This window comes from Dendrobates tinctorius, unplaced genomic scaffold (assembly GCF_039654945.1).
Source record: "Dendrobates tinctorius isolate UK_male_01 unplaced genomic scaffold, ASM3965494v1 ptg000162l, whole genome shotgun sequence".
Lineage (NCBI taxonomy): Eukaryota > Metazoa > Chordata > Amphibia > Anura > Dendrobatidae > Dendrobates > Dendrobates tinctorius.
In genome coordinates this window covers 62,966,548-62,992,557 of record NW_027361829.1, presented here as the reverse complement: position 1 = coordinate 62,992,557, position 26,010 = coordinate 62,966,548, and the positions used below count along the sequence as shown (strand labels likewise).

The window sequence follows — 26,010 nt, the reverse complement described above, 5'->3', positions numbered from 1 at the left end:
AATATACCTCAGGAAGTTTAATTGAACCAGGAAAATACATTTCTCAAGTTTAGCAAATAAATGTTTCTGAGCTTTTGGGATGCAAAGAATATGTGTTGGGTGATTGATTCATAATGTGGTGATATAAACAAGATATACTCTAGATAGACAATTACAAATTGACCACATATATCTGAATACTAGCTGAAGAGCCCGGCGCTGCCCGGGCATAGTAACTAACTGTGGTTAGTTATAGCAAATTATAATTATCCTCCATCCCATAGTCCCGTGCCCATATACCCATCATACATATCCACGATCCCATAGGCCCATGCCCATATACCCATCATACATATCCTCCATCCCATAGTCGAGTGCCCATATACCCATCACACATCCTCCATCCCATAGTCCCATGCCCATATACCCATCATACATATTCGCCATTCCATAGTCGAGTGCCCATATACCCATCACACATCCTTCATCTCATAGTCCCATGCCCATATACCCATCATACATATCCTCCATCCCATAGTCCCGTGCCCATATACCCATCATACATATTCGCCACCCCATAGTCGAGTGCCCATATACCCATCACACATCCTTCATCTCATAGTCAACCATTATGACATCATAATTGAGCGGTGGGGCTTGCAACCTATGATGACATCAGCGTCGCCATGGCAACCATTATGACATCATAATGAGGGGCGGGGCTTGATACGCACACACTTTTTCCCCATTATGTAGATAGGAGCAAAATTGTTTGGTGAATTGGAATGCGCGGGGTTAAAATTTCACCTCACAACATAGCCTAGCTCGATCTCGTGGTCCAGACGTGCGACTGTGCCAAATTTTGTGGCTGTAGTTGCGTCGGTGCGGATGCCAATCCCGGACATACACATACACATACACACACACACACATACATACACACACTTGAGCTTTATATATTAAATGTCAACAACAAAATTTTGACAAACAGCTTTGATGTTATATACCCTGAATGACACAAGATTTTCATATTGACCTTTGAGTTTAGTAAATCTATCGTCTACTCATATACTTCCCTGAAATATTACATATTTTACCCTTGAGTAGGAATTAATAGACAGCAGATTAATTTGACAATAATGACGTGAGCATTCATAACATTTTTCAGATTCAGATACAGAAAAACATCAGCAAAACTTATTACCACTAGGAAACATTTTTGACCAATTTATAGATAAAGAATTGCAATTGTTCAGACACTCAGGGATTCAAAGAATATTATTTCTCTTTTGCCAGTCATTAGCAAGCTTATGTTTTTTGTGTGACCAAGGCATGCTTAAGACGAAAGCGAAGGACAGGTATTCAGGAACAAAAAACAAAATAGATTTGAAATGTAAGGTAGCAAAAAGGAAGGACACCCCCTTAGTTAGATACCTCACCACATCCAGTAGTAGTGACATTCATAGAAAAACATAATTTGAGCAAGAGTAAACCAAACTCTTTTGCTACTTTCACCCTTTAATAAATTGACAGGGATATTGACTAAAACAGCAAAAATGGGTTAGAGGTATTGAGTGACTGTATGCTATCACAAAGAAGGATCATGAAACTGGATTATATCCTGGAAGTCAAAGTGAGGGACAAAATCATTGAACAGTGACCTAATCAGAAGGACCAAAGATCAATAATGGAAATCAACAATCTGAGCATAAAGGGCCTGTCACACTAAGCGATATCGCTAGCGATATCGCTATAACGTCACTGGTTTTTGTGACGTAGCAGCGATATTGCTAATGACATCGCTATGTCTGATACTTACCTCCGACCGCTCCCCCGCTGATTATCGCTGATCGCGCGAGAACGTCCTGGGCCGTTTCTTGTCATCAACATTCTGCTGGGCTTCCTGTGTCGCCGACGAGCGACACGTGGACGTGGGCAGGAGGACGTCAGGATCGTCTTGTCTGACAGATAAGTAACGACCCCCGACTGCTGCGATGTCGCTGGTGAGATCTGCCTGTGTGGCAGCTCACTAGCGACCACTTAGCAATGCACCAGCAATCCTGACCTCGTCATATCACTGGTCGGGATCGCTGATGCATCGCTAAGTGTGACAGTACCTTAAGCAGCCTTCCAGTAGTGTGAACTAGGAGTGACCCTTCTGAAATCTAGCAGCAGATAGCTAATTACAAGAGATAAGCAGCAACTTGTCACAAAAACATAGACAATCTGTCTTGGCAGAAGCTGAAGTCCCAGCGAGACTTATGTAAAATAGAACTTCCCCCGCACCCCCAATGTCGATGGAGGTGGAAGCCTGGCATTGCCTACTGACAGAGGCAGAGGTCGTAGGCGATAAGTTTAATTGCTTAAACAAAATTAATTCAAGCACGCGCAAATAAATGTAGAAATGCTATGTTAATAAAATGATTTTAGAACTTGCATCTGAAAACAATGATTCAGTTAAGGTCTAGTTTCTAAAATTATTTTTTTTTATCTTTTTAATTTCTTTTGGACTATCGATTTTATTACCTGCAGTGCTGGTTTAACATTTACTTATTTAAGTATTTCCTGCTTGGAAAAGAGACCAATATTCTGTGATGCCAAGGGTATTAAGTGTACTAAAAAGCAATTCTGTTGCATGTCATTATTTGCTGACTATGAGGACACTTTACTGATATTCAGAAAGCAGATCCAACATGGATAGATGAGATAAGCATTTTGCTTCAATGGTAGTGACAGTTTACTGACTTCAACAGAAAATACATTATTCCTAATTGAAAATCCTCCCGCACTCCTATATCAGGGTACAGAGAATGTAATTTTTTTTATTTTGACTTATTTCATGTGTTTGCTACAGTATATTTAGACAAACTATGATCTCATATTTTAACTCCTTAGTAACCAAAACTTAACAGGCCTTAATCCCTTCATGACTGGACATTTTTTCTTCTTTTTTTTTGCTTTCATTTACTCCTATTCTTTTATGAGACATAACTTTTTAGTTTTCACAGCACCTAAATATATCCCTCAAATAAATCCATGAAGTAAACATGAATACATCACCAATCCACAAAACTTCACATAAGGCAAAATAAAATTTAAAATTATCTTTATTGAAGAATTATCATAAAATTGAAAAACTAGGCAGGTGCCACAATTACAGGAAAAGAAGGTGGGTAACCAAAGGAATGACCAAAGATACATATATGCTAATAGTAATAGGTATAAATTATATGCACATATGAATAAAAAACCCAAGTTGGTTCTATGCAACTATGCACAAGAAAAAAGGGAAACTATCAACATACATCATAAGTGCCATAAAAGTATATTGTTGCTAATGTACAAAATAACCTATTGTAAACCACCTGGGGTCCATAGTGGGAAAAAAATATAAGTGTACAAAATGTATATAAGTTACAAAAAAAAACCCAATGTGTCCAAGGTGGCAGACAAATAGATAAAGATGTAACAACAGCACAAAAACCCCCAATACAGATAAACAAATGCAACCATATAAAGGTACTAGTGTACATATACACTCACTGGCCACTTTATTAGGTACACCTGTCCAACTGTGTGTTAAGACTTAATTTCTAATCAGCCAATCACATGGCGGCAACTCAGTGCATTTAGGCATGTAGACATGGTCAAGACAATCTCCTGCAGTTCAAACCGAGCATCAGTATGGGGAAGAAAGGTGATTTGAGTGCCTTTGAACGTGGCATGATTGTTGGTGCCAGAAGGGCTGGTCTGAGTATTTCAGAAACTGCTGATCTACTGGGATTTTCACGCACAACCATCTCTAGGGTTTACAGAGAATGGTCCGAAAAAGAAAAAAAATCCAGTGAGCGGCAGTTCTGTGGCCGGAAATGCCTTGTTGATGCCAGAGGTCAGAGGAGAATGGGCAGACTGGTTCGAGCTGATAGAAAGGCAACAGTGACTCAAATTGCCACCCGTTACAACCAAGGTAGGCAGAAGAGCATCTCTGAACGCACAGTGCGTCGAACTTTGAGGCAGATGGGCTACAGCAGCAGAAGACCACACTGGGTACCACTCCTCTCAGCTAAGAACAGGAAACTGAGGCTACAATTTGCACAAGCTCATCGAAATTGGACAGTAGAAGATTGGAAAAACGTTGCCTGGTCTGATGAGTCTCGATTTCTGCTGCGACATTCGGATGGTAGGGTCAGAATTTGGCGTAAACAACATGAAAGCATGGATCCATCCTGCCTTGTATCAACGGTTCAGGCTGGTGGTGGTGGTGTCATGGTGTGGGGAATTTTTTCTTGGCACTCTTTGGGCCCCTTGGTACCAATTGAGCATCGTTGCAACGCCACAGCCTACCTGAGTATTGTTGCTGACCATGTCCATCCCTTTATGACCACAATGTACCCAACATCTGATGGCTACTTTCAGCAGGATAATGCGCCATGTTATAAAGCTCGAATCATCTCAGATTGGTTTCTTGAACATGACAATGAGTTTACTGTACTCAAATGGCCTCCTCAGTCACCAGATCTCAATCCAATAGAGCATCTTTGGGATGTGGTGGAACGGGAGATTCGCATCAGGGATGTGCAGCCGACAAATCTGCGCCAACTGTGTGATGCCATCATGTCAATATGGTCCAAAATCTCTGAGGAATGCTTCCAGCACCTTGTTGAATCTCTGCCACGAAGAATTGAGGCAGTTCTGAAGGCAAAAGGGGGTCCAACCCGTTACTAGCATTGTGTACCTAATAAAGTGGCCAGTGAGTGTACATGAGAAAACATAGTAACCGAAGGAACACTCCTGGGGATACCCACCTCACCCAATGCGCGCTTCGAAATGAAATGCTTCATCCAAGGGGTGGTGGGATACTGGCCAGATAGGGTATATATACAAGTAAGAACCAATAGTGCGCAGCAAACCTAATTACATCGATTAGTGATAATCTGTGGCAAAACAAGTCCATTGGGCCAACAGGACAATATGGGTGGCATCAGATTGGTTAATTAATTAGTAAGAGCCTGTCTTCGCTGAACTAGTAAATGCGCCCCCACCGGAGAAAAATGTTAAACGCATGCGCATTAGAGTCCTAGTGATCCGTCACATCATATCCAGGGACACTACTCTCATAGTCATGGTAGCGCTGTGAGTCCCGGAACGTCACATCTGGTACTGATATATCGTCACGTCTGGTAACCACCGCGCAGTCATGTAGTCGTGGTTACAGCCGGGGCTCCAACACTCCTACTGGCATTTACAAGCCACAGTTAAACTGCGGTATGAATGCCAGCTACAAAATGAGTCTAATGAGTCAGGAGCATAGAAAAATTCGAAAAGGCGACGCGACCAGTAAAAAAAACGAAAACGAAATTCAATCAACTGAGGAGAAAAATACAAATTAATACATATATAATACTAATCTCTCTCAGACTAATATAAAATGTCTAATACAATAATGCCACATGAATAGTGAATAATAACGATATGTAGATACACATAGATGAAATTATTAAAAAGTATCAAAAGTGAAAGAACAATAATAAAAAAATAAAAATAAAAATCACAGCACCATTGATAAGATACAGTGTAAAAAAATACTAAAAGTTACATACAGTTGTGGCCAAAAGTATTGACACCCCTGCAATTCTGTCATATAATACTCAGTTTCTTCCTGAAAATGATTGCAAACACAAATTCTTTGGTATTATTATCTTCATTTAATTTGTCTTAAATGAAAAAACACAAAAGAGAATGAAGCAAAAAGCAAAACATTGATCATTTCACACAAAGCTCCAAAAATGGGCCAGACAAAAGTATTGGCACCCTCAGCCTAATACTTGGTTGCACAACCATTAGCCAAAATAACTGCGACCAACCGCTTCCGGTAACCATCAATGAGTTTCTTACAATGCTCTGCTGGAATTTTAGACCATTCTTCTTTGGCAAACTGCTCCAGGTCCCTGATATTTGAAGGGTGCCTTCTCCAAACTGCCATTTTTAGATCTCTCCACAGGTGTTCTATGGGATTAAGGTCTGGACTCATTGTTGGCCACCTTAGAAGTCTCCAGTGCTTTTTCTCAAACCATTTTCTAGTGCTTTTTGAAATGTGTTTTGGGTCATTGTCCTGCTGGAAGACCCATGACCTCTGAGGGAGACCCAGCTTTTTCACACTGGGCCCTACATTATGCTGCAAAATTTGTTGGTAGTCTTCTGACTTCATAATGCCATGCACATGGTCAAGCAGTCCAGTGCCAGAGGCAGCAAAGCAACCCCAAAACATCAGGGAAGCTCCGCCATGTTTGACTGTAGGGACCGTGTTTTTTTCTTTGAATGCCTCTTTTTTCTCTCCTGTAAACTGGTCATTCAGACACCAACGGATAGTACGGGTTGACACTGTTGTACCCTCGGACTGCAGGGCAGCTTGAACTTGTTTGGATGTTAGTCGAGGTTCTTTATCCAACATCCGCACAATCTTGCGTTGAAATCTCTTGTCAATTTTTCTTTTCCGTCCACATCTAGGGAGGTTAGCCACAGTGCCATGGGCTTTAAACTTCTTGATGACACTGCGCACGGTAGACACAGGAACATTCAGGTCTTTGGAGATGGACTTGTAGCCTTGAGATTGCTCATGCTTCCTCACAATTTGGTTTCTCAAGTCCTCAGACAGTTCTTTGGTCTTCTTTCTTTTCTCCATGCTCAGTGTGGTACACACAAGGACACAGGACAGAGGTTGAGTCAACTTTAATCCATGTCAACTGGCTGCAAGTGTGATTCAGTTATTGCCAACACCTGTTAGGTACCACAGGTAAGTTACAGGTGCTGTTAATTACATAAATTAGAGAAGCATCACATGATTTTTCGAACAGTGCCAATACTTTTGTCCACCCTCTTTTTTATGTTTGGTGTGGAATTATATCCAATTTGGCTTTAGGACAATTCTTTTTGTGTTTTTTCATTTAAGACAAATTAAATGAAGATAATAATACCAAAGAATTTGTGTTTGCAATCATTTTCAGGAAGAAACTGAGTATTATCTGACAGAATTGCAGGGGTGCCAATACTTTTGGCCACAACTGTAAATGCATATATTGTGCATGACAGAAGTGAATAAAGTGCATAGTGCCATAGAACCATAAAATATTTTCTGCGTTACAGATCCTTACTTGGTGCCCCATACCTGGTTCTCACTGGTAAGTGCCGTCCTGGTTCTTTTTTCACCTCTTTATGGGTATTATGTAACTTTTCTTGGGTGGTTCAATGCCGGGACGTTTTACCTGTGACCGGTATGGCACTCCATAGCTCTGGGGTCTTTGCTCTATGGTTCTTATCCTGAGTGCAGTACAGGCATTTACATATATGCTATTTTGCCCCCAATATTGATGTTGCACATATGCCCTGTTTCCTTCCAGGGCAACTAGCACCTTATTATATATATTTTTGGGGTTCAATTTATGCCTAAGTATTTATAACATTTGTGTCAGCGCTGTGGCCTGTGATACTTACCCTCACTGTCTCCCTCTCCTTTTGTGTATCTTATGCTGTGCCATTTTTTAACCAATTTTCCACTATTAGACATGTTGTTATTTATATGATGTTAATAAATTTTTGCTATTTTATATGCTCCTTTGTCCTCCTATTTTCAACCTCCCTTGAATGCCCAGAAGTACAAGGTGTTCAGTGCTCAGAGACATGACCAAGGCTGAAATTCGACCATCACTTAAAAAGACACATATATTGAAATGTGATGAGTGGGGCAATAAATATTTCAAGACACATTTTTTCATAGGTTTTATGGACAGATAAGAAGAGAGTAACTCTTGACGCACCAAATGGAAGGTCCCGTGGCTAGATCATGAATGGACACAGACCCCAACTCTTACTCCACTACCAGCAAGGTGTAAGTGGGGTACTGTTATGGGCTAGTATCATTAAAGGTGAGCTAGTTGGTGCTTTTTAGCTTGAAGATGCACTCAAATTTAACTCCCAAATCTACTGACAGTTTTTAAAAGACACTTTATTTAAACACTTCACAACATCCACCGTACATGTACGGCCCAAGTTTCAAGTGAGTGTTTGGAGCTGGCTCACAAGAGCTCGTCCCTTTCCCAGCAGATAACAGCTGTGTTTTGCAGTCAACACTTGCCTCAAGAAATTGTCAGTGGCATGAACTGCCGTCCACAATTGTTAACCTGTTAAATCATAGAATCATAGAATCATAGAATCGTAGAGTTGGAAGGGACCTCCTGGGCCATCTGGTCCAACCCCCTGCTCAAAGCAGGATTCGCTAAATCATCCCAGTCAGATGTCTGTCCAGCCTCTGTTTGAAGACTTCCATTGAAGGAGAACTCACCACTTCTTGTGGCAGCCTGTTCCACTCATTGATCACTCTAACTGTCAAAAAGTTTTTTCTAATATCTAATCTGTGTCTCCTCCCATTCAGTTTCATCCCATTGCTTCTAGTCTTTCCTTGTGCAAATGAGAATAAAGTTGATCCTTCTACAATGTGACAGCCCTTTAGATATTTGTAGACAGCTATTAAGTCTCCTCTCAGTCTTCTCTTTTGCAAACTAAACATTCCCAAATCCTGCAACCTTTCCTCATAAGACAGGGTTTGCAGACCGGTCACCATTCTGGTCGCTCTTTTCTGAACTTGCTCCAGTTTGTTGATGTCTTTTTTAAAATGTGGTGCCCAAAACTGGACACAATATTCCAGATGAGGTCTGACCAAAGAGGAGTAGAGGGAAATAATGACTTCACGTGATCTAGACTGTATGCTTCTGTTAATACATCCTAGAATTGCATTTGCCTTTTTTGCTGCTGCATCACACTGTTGACTCATATTCAGTCTGTAATCTATTAGTATACCCAAGTCTTTTTCACATGTGCTGTCACTTAGCCCTATTCCTCCCATTCTATATATGCTTTTTCCATTTTTATTGCCCAGATGTAGTACTTTGCATTTCTCCCTGTTAAAAACCATTCTGTTTGTTGCTGCCCACTTCTCCAGTTTATTTAAATCTTTTTGAATCCTCTCTCTCTCTTCTCTAGTATTAGCTATCCCTCCTAGCTTTGTGTCATCAGCAAATTTAATCAGTTTACCCTCAATTCCTTCATCTAAATCGTTGATAAAGATGTTGAACAATACAGGGCCCAGGACAGAGCCCTGTGGTTTTTGACAAATACCACTGTCAAAAACTGACAGCAACATTAACAGTGTGCTGAATGGGGGCACAGCACTCTAAGTGCCCATCAGTGTGCCCATGATGTGATTGCAAGTTGATGATGTGTTGTGATGAGAAAAAGGAGTCTGTTAAATACCTCCATGCTTGTCATTACAGAGCTCCCTTGAAACCTATCCTATGGCCGGGCTTCAAAGGAGACCACAATTTTTACTATGTACAGCAATGCTGTAGCATTGCTGTAAATAGCACAAGCTTTCACATTATTGCAACTTCAAGTCCCCTAAGGGGACTAATAAGAAGAATGAAAAGTAAAAGAAAATGTATTAAAAAAATAAAAGTTCAAATCACCACCCTTTTTCCCCCATTAAAAATAAAAATATTTAAACAATAAATATTCCCATGCTTAAAAGTGTCTCATCTATCAAAATGTAAAAATATATAACCCAATTGGTAAATATCGTAGAGAAAAAAATCCAAGAATGGCAAAATTATATTTTTTGGTCATTGCAATACCACGAAAATTGCTGTAGCAAGTGATCAGAACATCATCCCAAAAAACAATGTCAGAATTAATATTTTTCACGATTTGCCCCTACATGTTTTTCTCATTTTCCATTACATTTTGTGTTAGGATCCATGGTGTTATTCAAAAAGTACATCTCATCCTGCAAAATACAAGCCCTCATATGTCTATGTGGACAGAAAAATAAAAAAGGTATGGCACTGGGAAAAAGAATAAATGAAAACGTAAAAATAGAAATTGACCGCATTATGAAATGATTAAGCAATGCACAGGAAAAAGATGGCGTCTTTTCTGAAAAGCTATGATTTTTATATAGAACAATGGTCCTTCACAAGAATCTCAATACCACACAGCTTGGCTAGCCAGCAAAGGCAATAAAGATTAGAGAATAATGAAATGGCCCCTTCCTCACCTCACCTAAACCCTTTTGAGAACTTGCTGCCCCTTTTTAAATGGTAAATTAATAATGAAGGAAAACCATACACCTGTCTGAACAGTGTAGGGGAGGCTGTGGTAGGTGCTACCCAAAAAGCTGATCATCAACAGATTAAGAAACTAACAGATTCCATGGATGGAAGGCTTATGACTTATTGAAAAGAAGGGTGGGTATATTGGTCACTAATATATTTTTTATGTCAGAAATGCATTTTTGTACATTTTAAGTTCTTTGGTTATTATTCTCACTTTAACAAATGAAAATAAACTATTTAGATGAGAACTTTTTCAGTTTTCATTTAGGTAGAAGAACAGATTGTGGACTGAGTAGATAATATTCATCAAACCATAAAGAAAATGAAATGTGTGACAAATGTCTAGCAAAGGGGAGTAGTGACATATACATGCTAGGACGTGGATGGCAGAATATTCTGAAATATATAGAAAACCCAAGAGCAGAAACACCGAACATATGGTCATCAATGGTCAGAACAAGTGGAGTTGTAAAAGTAAATAAAACTTTTATTTCACAAGCAAATGGTGGCACTGTATTTACATTATATTCAATTCATACTCCAGTATCCACACCCTTGGCCAACTGAGCATAAACCCTCCACCTGTTACTCTTTTTTGTGTTTTCATTAACACACTATACATTGCTTGTATACTGTGTGTTTTTTCTCTCTTGTGTATAATTTGTTCCTATGTGGTTCAGAATATTTTAACCATCTGTGTATTTACATTTGTAAATAATTATTGTTTCTGATTTTATCTAGTGTGGGCACCCATTTTTTTCAGTGCCATCATTTCATAACAGTCGGGAAAAAAGTATTTAGTCAGCCACCAATTGTGCAAGTTCTCCCACTTAAAAAGATGAGAGGCCTGTAATTTACATCATAGGTAGAACACAACTATGAGAGTCAAAATAAGAGAACAAATCCAGAAAATTTGGTGTGCTTCGACAGCTCTTTGGTCTTCACCATAGTGGTGGTTGGAGTGCGACTGTTTGAAATTGTGGACAGGTGTCTTTTATACTGATAGCAAGTTCAAACAGGTGCCATTACTACAGGTAATGAGTGGAGGACAGAGGAGCCTCTTACAGAAGAAGTTACAGGTCTGTCAGAGCCAGAAATTTTGCATGTGTTTAGGTGACCAAATAGTTATTTTCCACCATAATTTGAAAAATAAATCTTGCAAAATCAGACAAGGTGATTTTCTGGATTTAACCTATGATGTCAATTACAGGCCTCTTTCATCTTTTTAAGTGTCACGGCCCCCATCGCGCCTGTTATGGCCTCCGTCGCGCCCTATCATACTCACCGGCTCGCTCCAGCACTGCCGCCTCTCTCCTCCTCCCGTCTGCCGCGGCGTCCACCTCTGACCGGCCCGTGGCCTGTAGCGTCACTACATTCCTTGTGCATGCGCCATAGGCTGTGGCCGCGTCTCCCTGTACTTTCTTATGCTCCAGTGGTGCCCTGACCTGGAAGCACCGCCCGACCATTGGGTGCCGGCCCCTGGGCATTTCAGGCTGCCCTCCCATAATGGAGACGCCTGACCGTCGTGTTAATACCGGCACGCTAGGCTCCCTGTCATTCTTCCTCCGTTACCTTCCTGATTCTATTGCTCTCTCTTTTCCCGCAGCATTGCTCTGTCCTGCTGTCCGTACCTGCTTCCAGCTGTCCTACTCCGGTATTGTGCCCTTGCTCCGTCCTGCTGTCCGTACCTGCTTCCAGTTGTCCTACTCCGATCCTGTGCCCTTGCTCCGTCCTGCTGTCCATACCTGCTTCCAGTTGTCCTTCTCCGGTCCTATGCCCTTGCTCCGTCCTGCTGTCTGTACCTGCTTCCAGTTGTCCTACTCCGGTCCTGTGCCCTTGCTCCATCCTGCTGTCTGCACCTGATTCCAGTCATCCTACTCCGGTCCTGTGCCATACTCTGTCTTGTGCTCTTGGTACTATAACCAGTCCTACTCCAGTCTCTCCGAGCCGCCCCTCTTGGTACCTGCTGCTGTGGCATCCGAACCCCTGGGCCAGCTCCTAACGGTCCCTGTATAGGGGTCGGTTTCACCTGGCTGCTCACCTGGGGTCCCCTCTGTGCCACGGTCCAGAGGGTCCACTCTTGGAGTCTTGCCTCACCAAGCGGGCACGCTAACATTAAGTGAGAGAACTTGCACAATTGGTGGCTGACTAAATACTTTTATCCCACTGTATTTGATTGTGAAATAATTTTTTTTTTACTCCACTTGTTCTGACCTTTTATGACCATATGTTTGGTGTTTCTGCTTTTGGATTTTTCATTTAGTTGCATAATAATTCTGCATATTAATAGTTGCAAAATAATTATGCACACATAGATATTCTCCTGAGAAATATAAAACCTCACTTTTACTTTCAGGTTTTATGTTTTTAAAGGCATTGTCTGGAACTTTTATATTTATTTATTTAACTTTTATTTATCCTTAGTATAGGTCAACAATATCTAATTGTTTAGGGTGCTGCTTGTTCCACCACTACCAATCAGCTGTTCCCTGTGCCAGCAGCAGCTGGATGTGCTAAGTTGTGTAGTTGTGCAATTCACTTCTGTCAGTGGAAAAGCTGCCATGGATGGGTACTGGAGATCAATCCCCTATTTGAAACAATAGGGCGGATGCGTAGTTTCTGGCCATGGCCACTATGCAGTAGCTACACAACTCAGCACATCTGGCTACTCCTGGCAATGACAGCAGCTCATCAGCACCGGTGCTTGGTGTCGCACACTCAAGCAAACAAATGAATCATCAAAAATGCAAAATGCCTAATATTTGTGCAATGTTTAAGACATCCTACAATAAATAAATGTACATATAATATGTAGTGTGCCACCCATTTTTAGCACTCCTTGTTCAAATATTTGACACACCGACTACAATGTCCACACCAAAATTTCCCCTTCAGCTAATCCTTACTTCATCCATCGATCTTTAAAAATCAGATCCTTCTCTGTCATAGATTCCTTTTTTTTTTCCTTTATTAGAATTGCTTGCCGTTTTTTGTGTAGGAGGATGTATGTGTTCCATTGCTGCACAACATAAAAATGAGCTATAGATTATTAGTGCAAAGCATCTTGAACAGAGAATTGTGCAATTAGCAGAAAAAGAGATTAGTTTATTCTGGACTATTAATTCCCTGTAATCTTACAATGCAAGTACCAGTGTCCGTAGATAACCGAGAATATATTTGAACCCTTCCCAGTATAATGAAGATCTGGTTTTCATCAGTGAATGAAAAAATTACACTTTTAACATTTTTTTTAATTGTATGTGCCTGATTATAAGCAAAAAAATAAGAGAAAAAGGCAACATTATAAAGAACAAATATAAAATTGTGCACAAGATATACAGAGATTCAATTCCAGTGGTGTGTGAAAAATGAGCCAAACATTTAGTGCTGATGCAGGCAGGCATTAAAGAAAAAAATACATAATGCTGGAAAAACACTCATCAGTAGAAAAGAGGAGCAGAGCATTTATACATAAGTCTCCTGATTGTGGCACAACTGATTTGGACACTAGCACATTAGATTTCACAGATGCGGTAAATCATGGTTTCTTTGAAAGTTTTAATATCACAGAAAATTATACTCTCTCTTTAAAAAGTGGATGCTGAGGGGAATGGCACAAAGAAAAGGGAAATCTCAAAAGAGAAAGAAACTCTAATAGAAATACTAAATGATTGAAGCATCACAAACACCACCAATGTGATTAATCTGACTGATATTATCTTGACCAAGGGCTTTTTGGATGTGCTTTCAAAAGGTCTAAATTATTGTAAATTATTGTTCACCAGAAAGATTTGATTTGTGAACTTTTAAATATATCTGTTCAAAGCTATTCATAAGATGAGCTTGTGTAAAACGGTCCTGTAACCAGGTATAGAGTAGCCCGTTTTTGCTCTTATTTTATTCTCAATGTGCACCTGAATATTCGCTTTTTTTCATTTTTTATTATATTTTGCCGCATGGTTCCAGAGATATCGTCCTTTTTATTCAGGGCTAATTTTTAAAGTCTTTAAGAAGGGGACATGGCTCTCAGGATTCTTTAGCACTTAGTAAAACGGCCCATGTCTCTGGAACAGTATGACATTATTAAAAAAAAATTGGAATACTCAGGGCAACAGCAAAAATAGACTAAGCGTAAAAACTGGCCACTTTTTTCCTAGTAACAAGTCCTTGTTAAGTTTTTCAGAGGTAAAAAAAAGAGCAAAAAGTAAAATGAAGGAGATGCAACTGTCGCAATTGGAGATTTGGGATTTAATGTAAATGATATAGCATTGGATGTCAAAAGAGATCAAATGGCCACTCTGATGCAACTGTCATAGAGTCTACCATATTTTTCAATCTCGTAAGATACCAGGGAAGAATGGTCACAGAATTTTACTTAATGTTTAAGATTAGTTTTCACACTATCTTTACAACCAGGTGGGTGTTTGAATGTTTTCTTTACACGTGTCATCAGACACATCAGAACCATCCATTATTCTTTAGTCACCTGTCATCTTTAGTTTAAATGATCCTGAGCAGAAGGCCTTGGTTTGGCTGAAAATTCATAAGAATGTGTTGATAAAATAGGTTGATATGAGAGGAAATGTAGTGTTAATGAACAAAAAGTGTTATATATGAGTCAACCAAAAAAGTATAAATCTACCTTTAACCCCTTAATGCTATCAGACAGGATAGTACATCCGATGGCAGTATCCCCTGCTTTGATGTGGGCTCCGGCAGTGAGCCCGCATCAAAGCCACGACATGTCAGCTGTTTTGAACAGCTGACATGTGCTCGCAATAGGCGGGGGTGTAATCACGATCCACCCACGGGTATTAACTAGTTAAATGTCGCTGTCAAACTCTGACAGTGACATTTAATGCGTGCTTCCAGCCATTAGGCTGGAAATATGCACACCGCTGACCCCCGTCACATGATCAGGGGTCATCGGTTTATCGGTATAACAACCAGAGGTCTCCTTGAGACCTCTATGTTTCTTGATGCCGGATTGCTATTAGCACCACCCTGTGGTTGGCACTCAGCTCATAGCATTGCAGTAATTCTGCTACATAAAGGCGACCTGAGCATTGCCTCTATGTAGTAGAGCTGATCAAGTTGTGGCGGCTTCTAGCCGGCTATTGAGGCATGGCAAAAGTTAAAGAAAAATAGTTTTAAAAATATTAAAAAAATATATATATAAAAGTTTAAATCACCCCCCTTTGCCCCATTCAAAATAAAATAAAAATGAAACATACACATATTTGGTAATGCCGTGTTCAAAATCTCCCAATCTATCAATACAAAAAGGATTTACCTGATCGCTAAATGGCGTAGTGAGAAAAAAAAATCGAAACACCAGAATTAGGTTTGTTTGGTCACCTCAATATTGAATTAAAATGCAATAAAGGGCAATCAAAAGATTGTGTCTGCACAAAAGTGGTATAATTAAATACTTCAGCTTGGCAAACAAAAAATAAGCCCTCACCCAACCCGAGACTACAAAAAATGGAGACGCTGCGGGTCTCGTAAAATTGTGCAATTTTTTAAAGCAAATTTTGGAGTTTTTTTCACCACTTACATAAAAAAGAACCTAGACATGTTTGGTGTCTATGAACTCATAATGACCTGGAGAATCATAATGGTAGGTCAGTTTTAGCATTTAGTGAACCTAGCAAAAAAGCCAAACAAAAAACAAGTGTGGGATTGCACTTTTTATGCAATTTCACCACACTTGGAATATTTTTCCCACTTTCTAGTACACTACATGCTAAAAGCAATGATGTCGAGCAAAAGTACAACTCATCCCACAAAAAATAAGCCCTTACATGGACATATTCATGGAAAAATAAAAAAGTTACGGCTCTGGAAAGAAGAGGAGAAAAAAAAACGAAAACGCAAAACAGAAAAAAGCTCCCGTCATGAAGGGGTTAAAGAACTGACAAGTAATCCCACTGTATACATTCAAAATCAGCTACAATCTATTATGGGGCATGATGGAGATGATCCTGTTGCCTAACATGGCAGTATACCTTTATTCTTGCTCTCCTAGAAAACTCTTGTGATACTTCTTAAATAATGTGCACAAAACTTTGGTGCAACCACCAGGCTTCCCTATTGTGTGTGACATTGAGTCTACGACAGAACCATTGTCAGGATATTTGGATTGGCTGTTATTTCATCTCTTAGACAATGTACCCTCATATAAATAAGATACTAAAGTATTTTTAAAGGCAATATATACTGTTACATGTCAAGTAAGTTTATATGTAATGCCTTATTAGTCATTTTGTCTCATGACACTTTTTGATTTAATGATATGGTAATTCCCATTTGAAGTTAGCCAGGACAGCAAAAGGGATGCCGACGTCTTGTGCCAATTTATTTTTTTAGCCATGTTTTAGGATGAATTGATATACTCATTGAAGAATTCGATATTGACGCAAAAAAGACACTTTGGGCAATATGTCATTTTTGTCAGGTACAGAGTATGAGTTCTCCTATTTTATGACTTGCTTTAAAGAGACCAGCAATATTAAAATGAAATTCAAAACAAAACTTAGCAACTCACAGATATAATTTGTCAATGTCATTATTTTAGTCCATAATGATCGTACATTGATGTAAAAAATGATATAGAAATCCAGCTGTAACAAATGTGCGGTTACATTAAATTAGTTTTCACCCCACCACACTGAGAAGAAAGCTCCCTATGGGCAGCTTGTCTGCCTAAGAAAGGTAAATAACAATGAATGCACATTTCTTGAACAAGCAGACTAAATAAAACTACTTCAGAGAGGTCACCCACTATATGTTGAAATAGTATTAGAGCAAAATGATTGATTTGCAATTCCTTGTTAAAGATCAGGAAATGTAGGTGTGATGACAATGGTAAAGAAAAAGGTAATCAGCATTTTGGTTTCTCGTTTAAGTACAATAATGTTGTGCCAGTTACAAGATCGTCAATTCTGAAGAACTACTGTATAATATGAATGATCCAATTTTCAAAGATTTAGCAAATCAAAAGCCAATTGTAACTTTTTAATGCATAAGTATTTTCAAAGATGCCTTCGTGAAAAGTAAACATGGTGTGCAAAGTAAGGTTAACATCTCTGCACAGTGGACCCCGGGTTGAGATCGCACTAAAAAAGTAACTAATAAAGTGCGATCCACCAATCCTAACAATAAGTCAATCCAGGGGAAGACAGGAATAGAGTTGGACCAATTTATGGGACTTTTTTAACCCCTTTCCAACATCAGGCACAATAATATGCCAATATCGGACACATTCCCTTTGATGTGGGCTCTTGTGGTGAGCCCACATTTTTTCCAGCACATGTCAGTGCTTCCAGCTGATGTGGACAACGTGATCTGAGATAACACAATGGTTATGGAGGATGAGAAGGAGCAGGTGGGGGTGCAGGAACTATTGTAGAAGGTAGAGGAAACTTTGATACAAGTGCTTCTCAATAAATTAGAATATCATCCAAAAGTTAATTTATTTCAGTTCTTCAGTACAAAAAGTGAAACTCATGTATTATGTAGAGTCATTACAAACAGTGATATTTTTCAAGTGTTTATTTCTGTTAATGTTGATGATTGATGAAATTAGAATACTTTATAACATCAGCTTGAAAAATTATTTTAAAATCAGGAATGTTGGTCTACTGAAATGTATGTTCAGTAAATTCCCTCAATACTTAATCAGGGCTCCTTTTGCATCAGTTACTGTATCAATGTGGCATGGTATGGAGGCGATCAGCCTGTGGCACTGCTGAGGTGTTATGGAAGCCCAGGTTGCTTTGATAGCAGCCTTCAGCTCATCTGCATTTTTGGGTCTGGTGTCACTCATCTTTCTCTTGACAAAACCCCATAGATTCTCTATGGGGTTAAGGTCAGGCGACTTTGCTGGCCAATCATGTACAGTGATACTATTGTTTTTAAACCAGGTATTGGTACTTTGGGTAGTGTGGACAGGTGCCAAGTCCTGCTGGAGAATGAAATTTCCATCTCAGTTTTTCAGCAGAGGGAAGCATAAAGTTATCCTACATTTCCTGGTAGACGGCTGCGCTGACTTTGGTCTTGATAAAACGTGGTGGCACTACCCCAGCAGATGACATGGCTCCCCAAACCATCACACTAGATCTCAAGCATCTTGGATTGTGTGCCTCTCCACTCTTCCTCCAGATTCTGGGACCTTGATTTCCAAATGAAATGCAAAATTTACTTTCATCTGAAAACATTTCCTTGGACCACTGAACAGTAGTCCAGCCTAAATGGCAACAGTTCCATTGCAACTAGCCTGGAATTGTGACCATTTAGCATTTGGGCCAGTTGGTGGGTGACTGGAAGCTTTTTTTCGATAAAAGTCCTGGGGTAGGGACAGCTTAATGTCATGCTGGGACAACAATTTGAAGTGCCTCATGATGGTGCATCAAAATGTATAAGGACAGGTGAAGAACAGAACAGGGAAAGTGTCATGGACAGGGGATTTGGAAACATGTAGTAAAGAGGAAGAGGCTGTGTTATCACATGCTGACACCAATCATGGACCCAAGCATTCGGCCCACAGAGTCAGATACTTAGATTACATGTACCTAATTGTTCTGATGGTGGTTAGGCTCTTTGTAGTCAGGCCCATGCTGATCTTGGCATGGCATAGGCTGTAAATGACCATTCTTTTTACCTCTTTTTAAGAAAGTTTTAGACTGGGGATCACCTAACTCTTTGACGAAGAAATTCACAAGTGTTGGTGATTTGCCAAATGGTTGTCTGCCTTCTCCCTCTGGTTACCCCGCTGCCTTTTCCTGCCTGTTTAGGTACTGCCGATTCCTCACTCTCAGTGCTGCTAGCCTCGCTCTGCATGCCAGATTCCAAAGTTGGGTCAGTGACTTTGTCATCCACCACCTTGTCTTCTACCACCGCAACCAGGTCTTCCTGAATTGGTGACTTAACAACAACCTGACTTATCGACAACTGTGTCTCATCATCATCTTCCTTCTTAGATATAAAATTTGCCATTCTGTAACAACCCTGCTGGCATCACTGCATGGCCTCCCATCCCCCACACACCAACTTACTCACTGCTCCAGGTCATGCTGTGATTTCTATCTGCTGCCATCTCTATGCTCTGTACCTCTTGCTTCCAGTCTTCTCTCCGCATGCTTCCTGGCTGTGTGCATAGGGGGCGGCGCCGACACTCTCTGGTGCTTATGGAATCAGTGTGCACCTGCCTAATGTGCTCCTGGCCAACCATCAAGAGGTCTCTGGTATTTAGGGCAGCTTTACCCAGTGGACCTTGCCTGTGCAATATCATAACTCAGTTAGTGTCTTGCTGCTGAGCTGACAGGTCTTGTTCTATTTTTTGCCTTTATTCCTAGCTTTGCCTTGTACTTGTCTGTCAGCCCTCAAGGAGGCAAAATATCCTGGTCTCTGTGTCTTTGTTCTAGCCTTGTCTTGTAACTGTCTTGCCGCCCTTCATGAGACAGAATATCCTTGTCTCTGTGCTATTGCTCCTAGCCTTGCCTTGTACCTGTGTATACCCTGGTCCCTGTGTCCTAGGTCCTGTACCTTAGCTCGCACCATTACCTTGTCTGAACTCTGTCCTTCCTCTGTCCGTCAGTCTCCTTGTCTTTGGCTTCTTTCCCTACTGTGTCCTTCCTTCTGTCCTCTCTGTCTGCTTGTAATCCGCACTCTTGCGGCTCTGCTTGTGCTCCATAATCTTGCAGCTCTGCCTGTGCTCCTTACTCTTGTGGCTCTGCCTGTTCTCTGCCTGTGCTCCACACTCTTGCGGCTGTGTCCGTGCTCCGCACTCTTGTGACTCTGCATGCTCTGTACTCTTGTGGCTCTGTCTGTGCTCCGTACTCTTGGGGGTCTGTCTGTGCTCTGCACTCTTGCAGTTCTGCCCATGCTCTGCACTCTTGCAACTCTGCCATCTCTGTACTCTTGTGGCTCTGCCTGTGCTCTGTACTCATGCGGTTCTGCTTTGTTCTGGTTCTGCTGTGGAAGAACCTCATGCTGCTCTACAGCTCTTCTCTGCAGCCTTGCAGTTCTCCCCCTGTGTGAACAGGTCCAAACCTGTTCCTTTATACTCCTTTTCTTTCTGCCTGTACCCGTACTTGCATTTGCTGTGTGAACAGATATCTACCTGTTCCTCCATACACCATTCCTTCCTACCAGTACCAGTGCCTGCATTTGCTGTGTGAACAGGTCTCTACCTGCTCCTCCATACACCATTTCTTCTTGTCTGTACCAGTACACCAGTACTTGCACCCGCTGTGTGAACAGGACCCTACCTATTTCACACACCACTCCTTCCTGACCATGTCCTTGTGCCTTTCCAGTTGGTCCCTGCCCCTGTGTTTCAGCTTTGCCTGCCTGCCCTGTGTCTCAGCCATGTCTGCCTTCCCTGTGTCTCAGCTGTGCCTGCCTGCCCTGTCTCTCAGCCTTGCCTGCCTGCCCTGTGTCTCTGCCATGCTTGCCTGCCCTGTGTCTCAGACGTGCCTGCCTGCCCTGTGTCTCAGCCGTGCTTGCCTGCCCTGTGTCTCAACCATGCCTGCCTGCCTGCCAGTGTCTCAGCCATGCCCACCTGCTCATCTGTCCATCTGCTACTCATGCCTGTCACCCGTACCATCTCTCCAAGTGCAGCCACAGCCAGACACCACCCTGGAGTGGCACCAGGCAGATACCTGCTGCACAAGCCTGACCTCACCATCAGAGGCTCCAGTGAAAACCAAGGCAGCTGTCTTAGTCATGCCCCTTCCAGAGTAGCCTGGTTTGTGGCACAGTGTGGCCCAAAAACCCCTGGCTTATGCTCACCTGTCAGAGTGTGAGAGTGACACATTCACCACCATCATCTTCTTGTTGCCATGGCTGCTCTAAGTTTTGTGCATCACTAAACAGCATCTCCTCCTGTCCCTCTTGGACCTTGAATGATGAGAGGTTACAATCAAGAAATTATGTTGTAAAGATCTCCTTGGAATGTCTTAGTGTGGAATCACTAGTCTCCTGGGACTCAACATGGTGGTAGGAAGGAGGACAGGTGTGAAAATTAAGTGATCCAGACTCTTGGCCTCTGAGACTGGTTTGTGTGGAAGATAGGGTGGTGCCTTTAGCATGCTTGAACATACTCTGTTATCCCACTGACCACCTATTTGCACTGGTGTGGCTTCAGAAGTGGTGTACCATGTTTATCTGCAAAGTGGGATAGGAATTTATGTGTTATGGATGGGAGTGTTTCTTGTGCTCCAGCAAACAAGCGTAGTCACACCTGCCTCACATCTTCAGCATCTGCGTGCACCATCAGAAGCACTTCCACTTACCTGGTCCTTACCACTCGCCTTATGCATTTGTTAATTGCTAGGTGTCTTGAAACCAAGTTTATTTTTTATTTAGAAAAATAATTCTCCGACAGTAAAAAAAAGCGTTTTTTTTTTAGTTTAATACCACCGTAATGTAACACAAGGCATGTGAAACAGTATGGATAACCAACTCAATTTAGAAAATAATTTTAATGCTTTGAATTTAACAGAAATCATGTAATACTCTATGGGTGAGTTATTGAATCCCAAAAAAAATATGTAATACCAAAATTTAACAGAAAGCACATAATGCTCTACATATGACTAATTGAATCCAGAAAAACTTTTGAAAGCTTTTTTGGGGTCATATAGACCACTGAAATTTAACAGAAAGCACATAATACTCTAAGGATGACTAAATGAATCCAGAAAAAAATTTTGAACACTTTTTGGAGCGTTATATACCACTGAAATTTAACAGAATTCACACAATCCTCTATGGATAACTAAATTGAATCCAGAAAAATAATTGAATGCTTTTTTTGATAGTTATATACCTCTGAAACTTAACAGACAGCACATAATACTCTATGGATGACTAATTGAATTCAGAAAAAAATGTAAACACTTTTTTTGGAGTGCTATGTACAATCACAATTTAAAAGAAAGCACGTAATACTCTATGGATCACTAATTGATTCTAGAAAAAGAATTTCAATGCTGTTTTGGAGTGTTATATACCACTGAAATACAAAAGAAAGCACGTAATACTCTATGGATGATTTATTGAGTCCAGAAAAGTCTTTGAACACTTTTTTGGAGTGTTATATACCAATAAGATTTAACAGAAAACATGTACTTTACTGTGGTTGACTGATTGAATCCAGAAAAAGTTTTGAAGGCTTTTTTTGGGTCATATATACCACTGATATGTAACAGAACGTTTGTAATACTCTATGAATGACTAATTGAATCCAGAAAAAATTTGAACACTTTTTTGGTGTAAAATATAACACCAAAATTAACAGAAAGCACGTAATACTCTATGGATGACTAATTGAATCTAGAAAAAAAAATGTCATGCTTTTTTGGAATGTTATATAGTACCAAAATTTGACAGAATGTACATAATATTATGTGGATGACTAATTGAATCCCAAAAAAGTTTAAACTTTTTTTGGAGTGTTATATGCCACCGAAATTTAACAGAAAGCATGTAATACTCTGTAGGTTACTAGTGGAATCCACAAAAGTGTTATATACTACCTAAATTTTAAAGAAAGCACATAATACTCTATGGATGTCTAATTGAATCCAGAAAAAAAAGTCAATGCTTTTTGGAGTGTTATAAACCATTGAAATGTAGAACACAGCATGTAATACTCTATGGATGACTAATTGAATCCAGAAAAAAAGTCAACCTTTTTTGGGAAAGTTAGATATCACCAATATGTAAAACAAGCCTGTAATACTGTCACGCTCGCACCTTGGCTGAGTGGCGTGAGCCAGGGGGTTGTGGCCCCACTGTGCCACAAACCAGACTACCCTGGAAGGGGCGTAACTACGGCAGCTACCTCGGTCTTCACTGGAGCCTCTGATGGTGAGGTCAGGCTTGTGTGGCAGGTAGCTGCTGGGTGCCACTCCAGGGTGGCATCTGGCTGTGGCTGTTGATCCCACTCGGGAACAGGACACCTGGACAGGTGCGAGTGACAAGCAGGCTGAGACACAGGGCAAGCCGGCATGGCTTGGAGACACAGGACAGGTGGGCATGGCTTGAAGACACAGGACAGGCGGGCATGGCTTGGAGACACAGGACAGACTGGCGTGGTATGAGAAGGAACAGGTAGGGACCTGTTCACACAGCAGGTGCAGGCAGGAGAGAGTGGTGTATGTTGGAACAGGATTTGGACCTGTTCACACAGGGGGTGCAGGTATGGATATAGGCAGGAGTGCGGAGTAGGCTGGGCGGCAAGGGAGTCGGGCAGGCAGAGCGGCAAGGGAGCCATGCAGGCAGAGCGGCTGGAGAGTCATGCAGGCAGAGCGGCTGGAGAGTCATGCAGGCAGAGCGGCTGGAGAGTCATGCAGGCAGAGCGGCTAGAGAGCCGTACAGGCAGAGCGGCTAGAGAGCCGTGCAGGCAGAGCGGCTAGAGAGCCATGCTGGCAGAGCGGATAGGGGGGCCGTGCAGGCAGAGTGGCTAGGGGAGCCATGCAGGCAGATAGAGCTGCAAGGGTGCAGATTCACAGACAGAACTGCAAGGGTGCAGATGAACAGATAGAGCTGCAAGGGTGCCGATTCACAGACAGAGCTGCAAGGGTGCAGATTCACAGATAGAGATGCAAGGGTGCAGATTCACAGACAGAGATGCAAGGGTGCAGATTCAAAGACCGAGCTGCAAGGGTGCAGATGAACAGATGGAGCTGCAAGGGTACAGATTCACAGATAGAGCTGCAAGGGTGCAGATGAACAGATAGAGCTGAAAGGGTGCAGATGAACAGATAGAGCTGCAAGGGTGCAGATTCACAGACAGAGTTGCAAGGGTACAGATGAACAGATAGAGCTGCAATGGTGCAGATTCACAGACAGAGCTGCAAGGGTGCAGATGCACAGACAGGGAGGACACAAGGAAAGACACAGCAGGGAAAGAAGCCTCGGACAAGGAGAAAGGGATATTAACCCCTTCACGACCTTTGACGCCACATAGGCGTCATGAAAAGTCGTGCCAAAACGACCCATGACGCCTATGCAGTGTCATGAAAAGATCTCCCTCCTGCGGGTCGGATGAGCGAGTTCAATGAAAGTTCACCCAACCCGCAGTTACAGGGGGACCTAGACTTGACCCTGGGGGTGGCTTCGCCCCCCCAGGGATACGATCACTCCCAGGGACCTTTTTGTCACCCCCCTCGCATCTGATTGGAGCTAGCGTCCATGTGACGAGAGCCCTCCAATCAGATGTGGAGGGGCGGAGTAAAATCATGGCTGCCTCGTTCCTCAACTTCATCCCGTCCGTGGAAGTTAAGGAACGAGGTGCCTGACTGCCGCCCTGTCCTGCGATCACCGCCGCCGCTGTCATCGCCGCTGCCACCACTGCTCTCCGGTAATATATTTTACTGCCCCGCCACCTAATTCCAGCCCCTCCCACCTCCACCCACTCTCCCCTACCCCCTGATCATCTCCTGCTCCCCTGATCCTCCCCCAGCACCCGCGATCATCCACCTGCTGTCTCCAGCTCTGCCAGCTCCTCAGCCACCTACTGCCTCCTGTGCCTGAGAGCCCCCTCCTGTGCCCCCGTGATCACACTCAGCCCCAGTGATCACCCTCCTTAACCCCTGCCCCCCTGATTAACCCCTGCTGCTGCAGGTTTTTATTTGCTTATCTCCTCAGCCACCTCCTGCCCCCCGGTGCCTGACAGCCCCCCTCTGCCCCTGGTGATCCCCCAGCACCCCTGATCATTTCACCTGCTGCTGCAGGCTCCTCAGCTGCCTCCTGTGCCTAACAGCCCCCTCCTGCCCCCCGTGATCACCCCTCAGCCTAGTGATAACTCCCATCAACCCCTGCCCCTCCCTGATCAACCCCTGCCCGCCTTATTAACCCCTGCTGCTGCTGTTTTTTATATCCACCTCAATCTCCTCAGCCACCTCCTGCCCGCCCCGTGCCTGACAGCCTCCTTCTGCCCCTGATGATCATCCCCCTGCACCCCTGATCATCCTCCTGCACCTCTGATCATCCCCCTGCACCCCTGAACCCCCACTGTTGCTGCCGCTGCTGGTTCCAGCTCCACCTAATTCTCCTCAGCCCCCTCCTGCGCCTGACAGACCCTTTCTGCCCCCAGCCCCGTGATCACCCCCCCTGCTGCTGCTGGTTCCATCTCCACTTCCATCTCCTCAGTCCCCTCCTGCCCTCAGCGCACCCGACAGTCCCCTCCTGCCCTCGCGCGCCTGACAGTCCCCTCCTGACAGCCCATTCCTCCAGTAAAAAGTTTCACCAAACACTCGCACATACACACGCACACTATAATAAAGGTTTTTACACATGCACACACACCACACGCACAATGTCCCACTCATCCCAGTCATCCCAGTCCCAAAGGGTCTACTCAGTTGAGGAGGCATATGAAATTATTGCCTCTGATACTGATAGTGAGAGAGAGGACCCCACCTTTCTCTATTCCTCCCACTCTTCCTCTTCCAGCGACACAGACTTGCCACCACCGAGATGTCGCAGGATGAGAAATCGAAAGCCTTAGAGGAAGAGTTGGAGACCTTGGAGGAAGTCTCACAGCCAAGTGTGAGTTTCCCCCAACCTAGTGCTAGTCACGCCCAACCTAGCACTTGGTCTCCCTCCTGGACCCCCGTCCCTGAAAATTTTGCTCCACGGATTCCTGATTTTGTTCCCCAATCAGGAATCCAGTTTGAGACTGCCAACTTCAGGGAAATAGACTTTTTCAAAGTCTTTTTCTCTGAGTCAATCGTCAGTCTCATGGTGGAGCAAACTAACTTGTACGCCCAGCAATTTTTGGCGGAACACCCAATTTCTTCATTCTATACTTGGAGTCCCGTGGACTCTGTAGAAATGATTAAATATTGGGGACTGG

General features: G+C 42.4%; 1 protein-coding gene across 1 annotated transcript in view; it reads right to left on the bottom strand.

Moving 5' to 3' along the window:
* CNTNAP2 (contactin associated protein 2) overlaps window positions 1–26,010 on the bottom strand; it is a 2,930,334-nt gene that overhangs the window by 1,615,366 nt on the left and 1,288,958 nt on the right. The window lies entirely within an intron of this gene.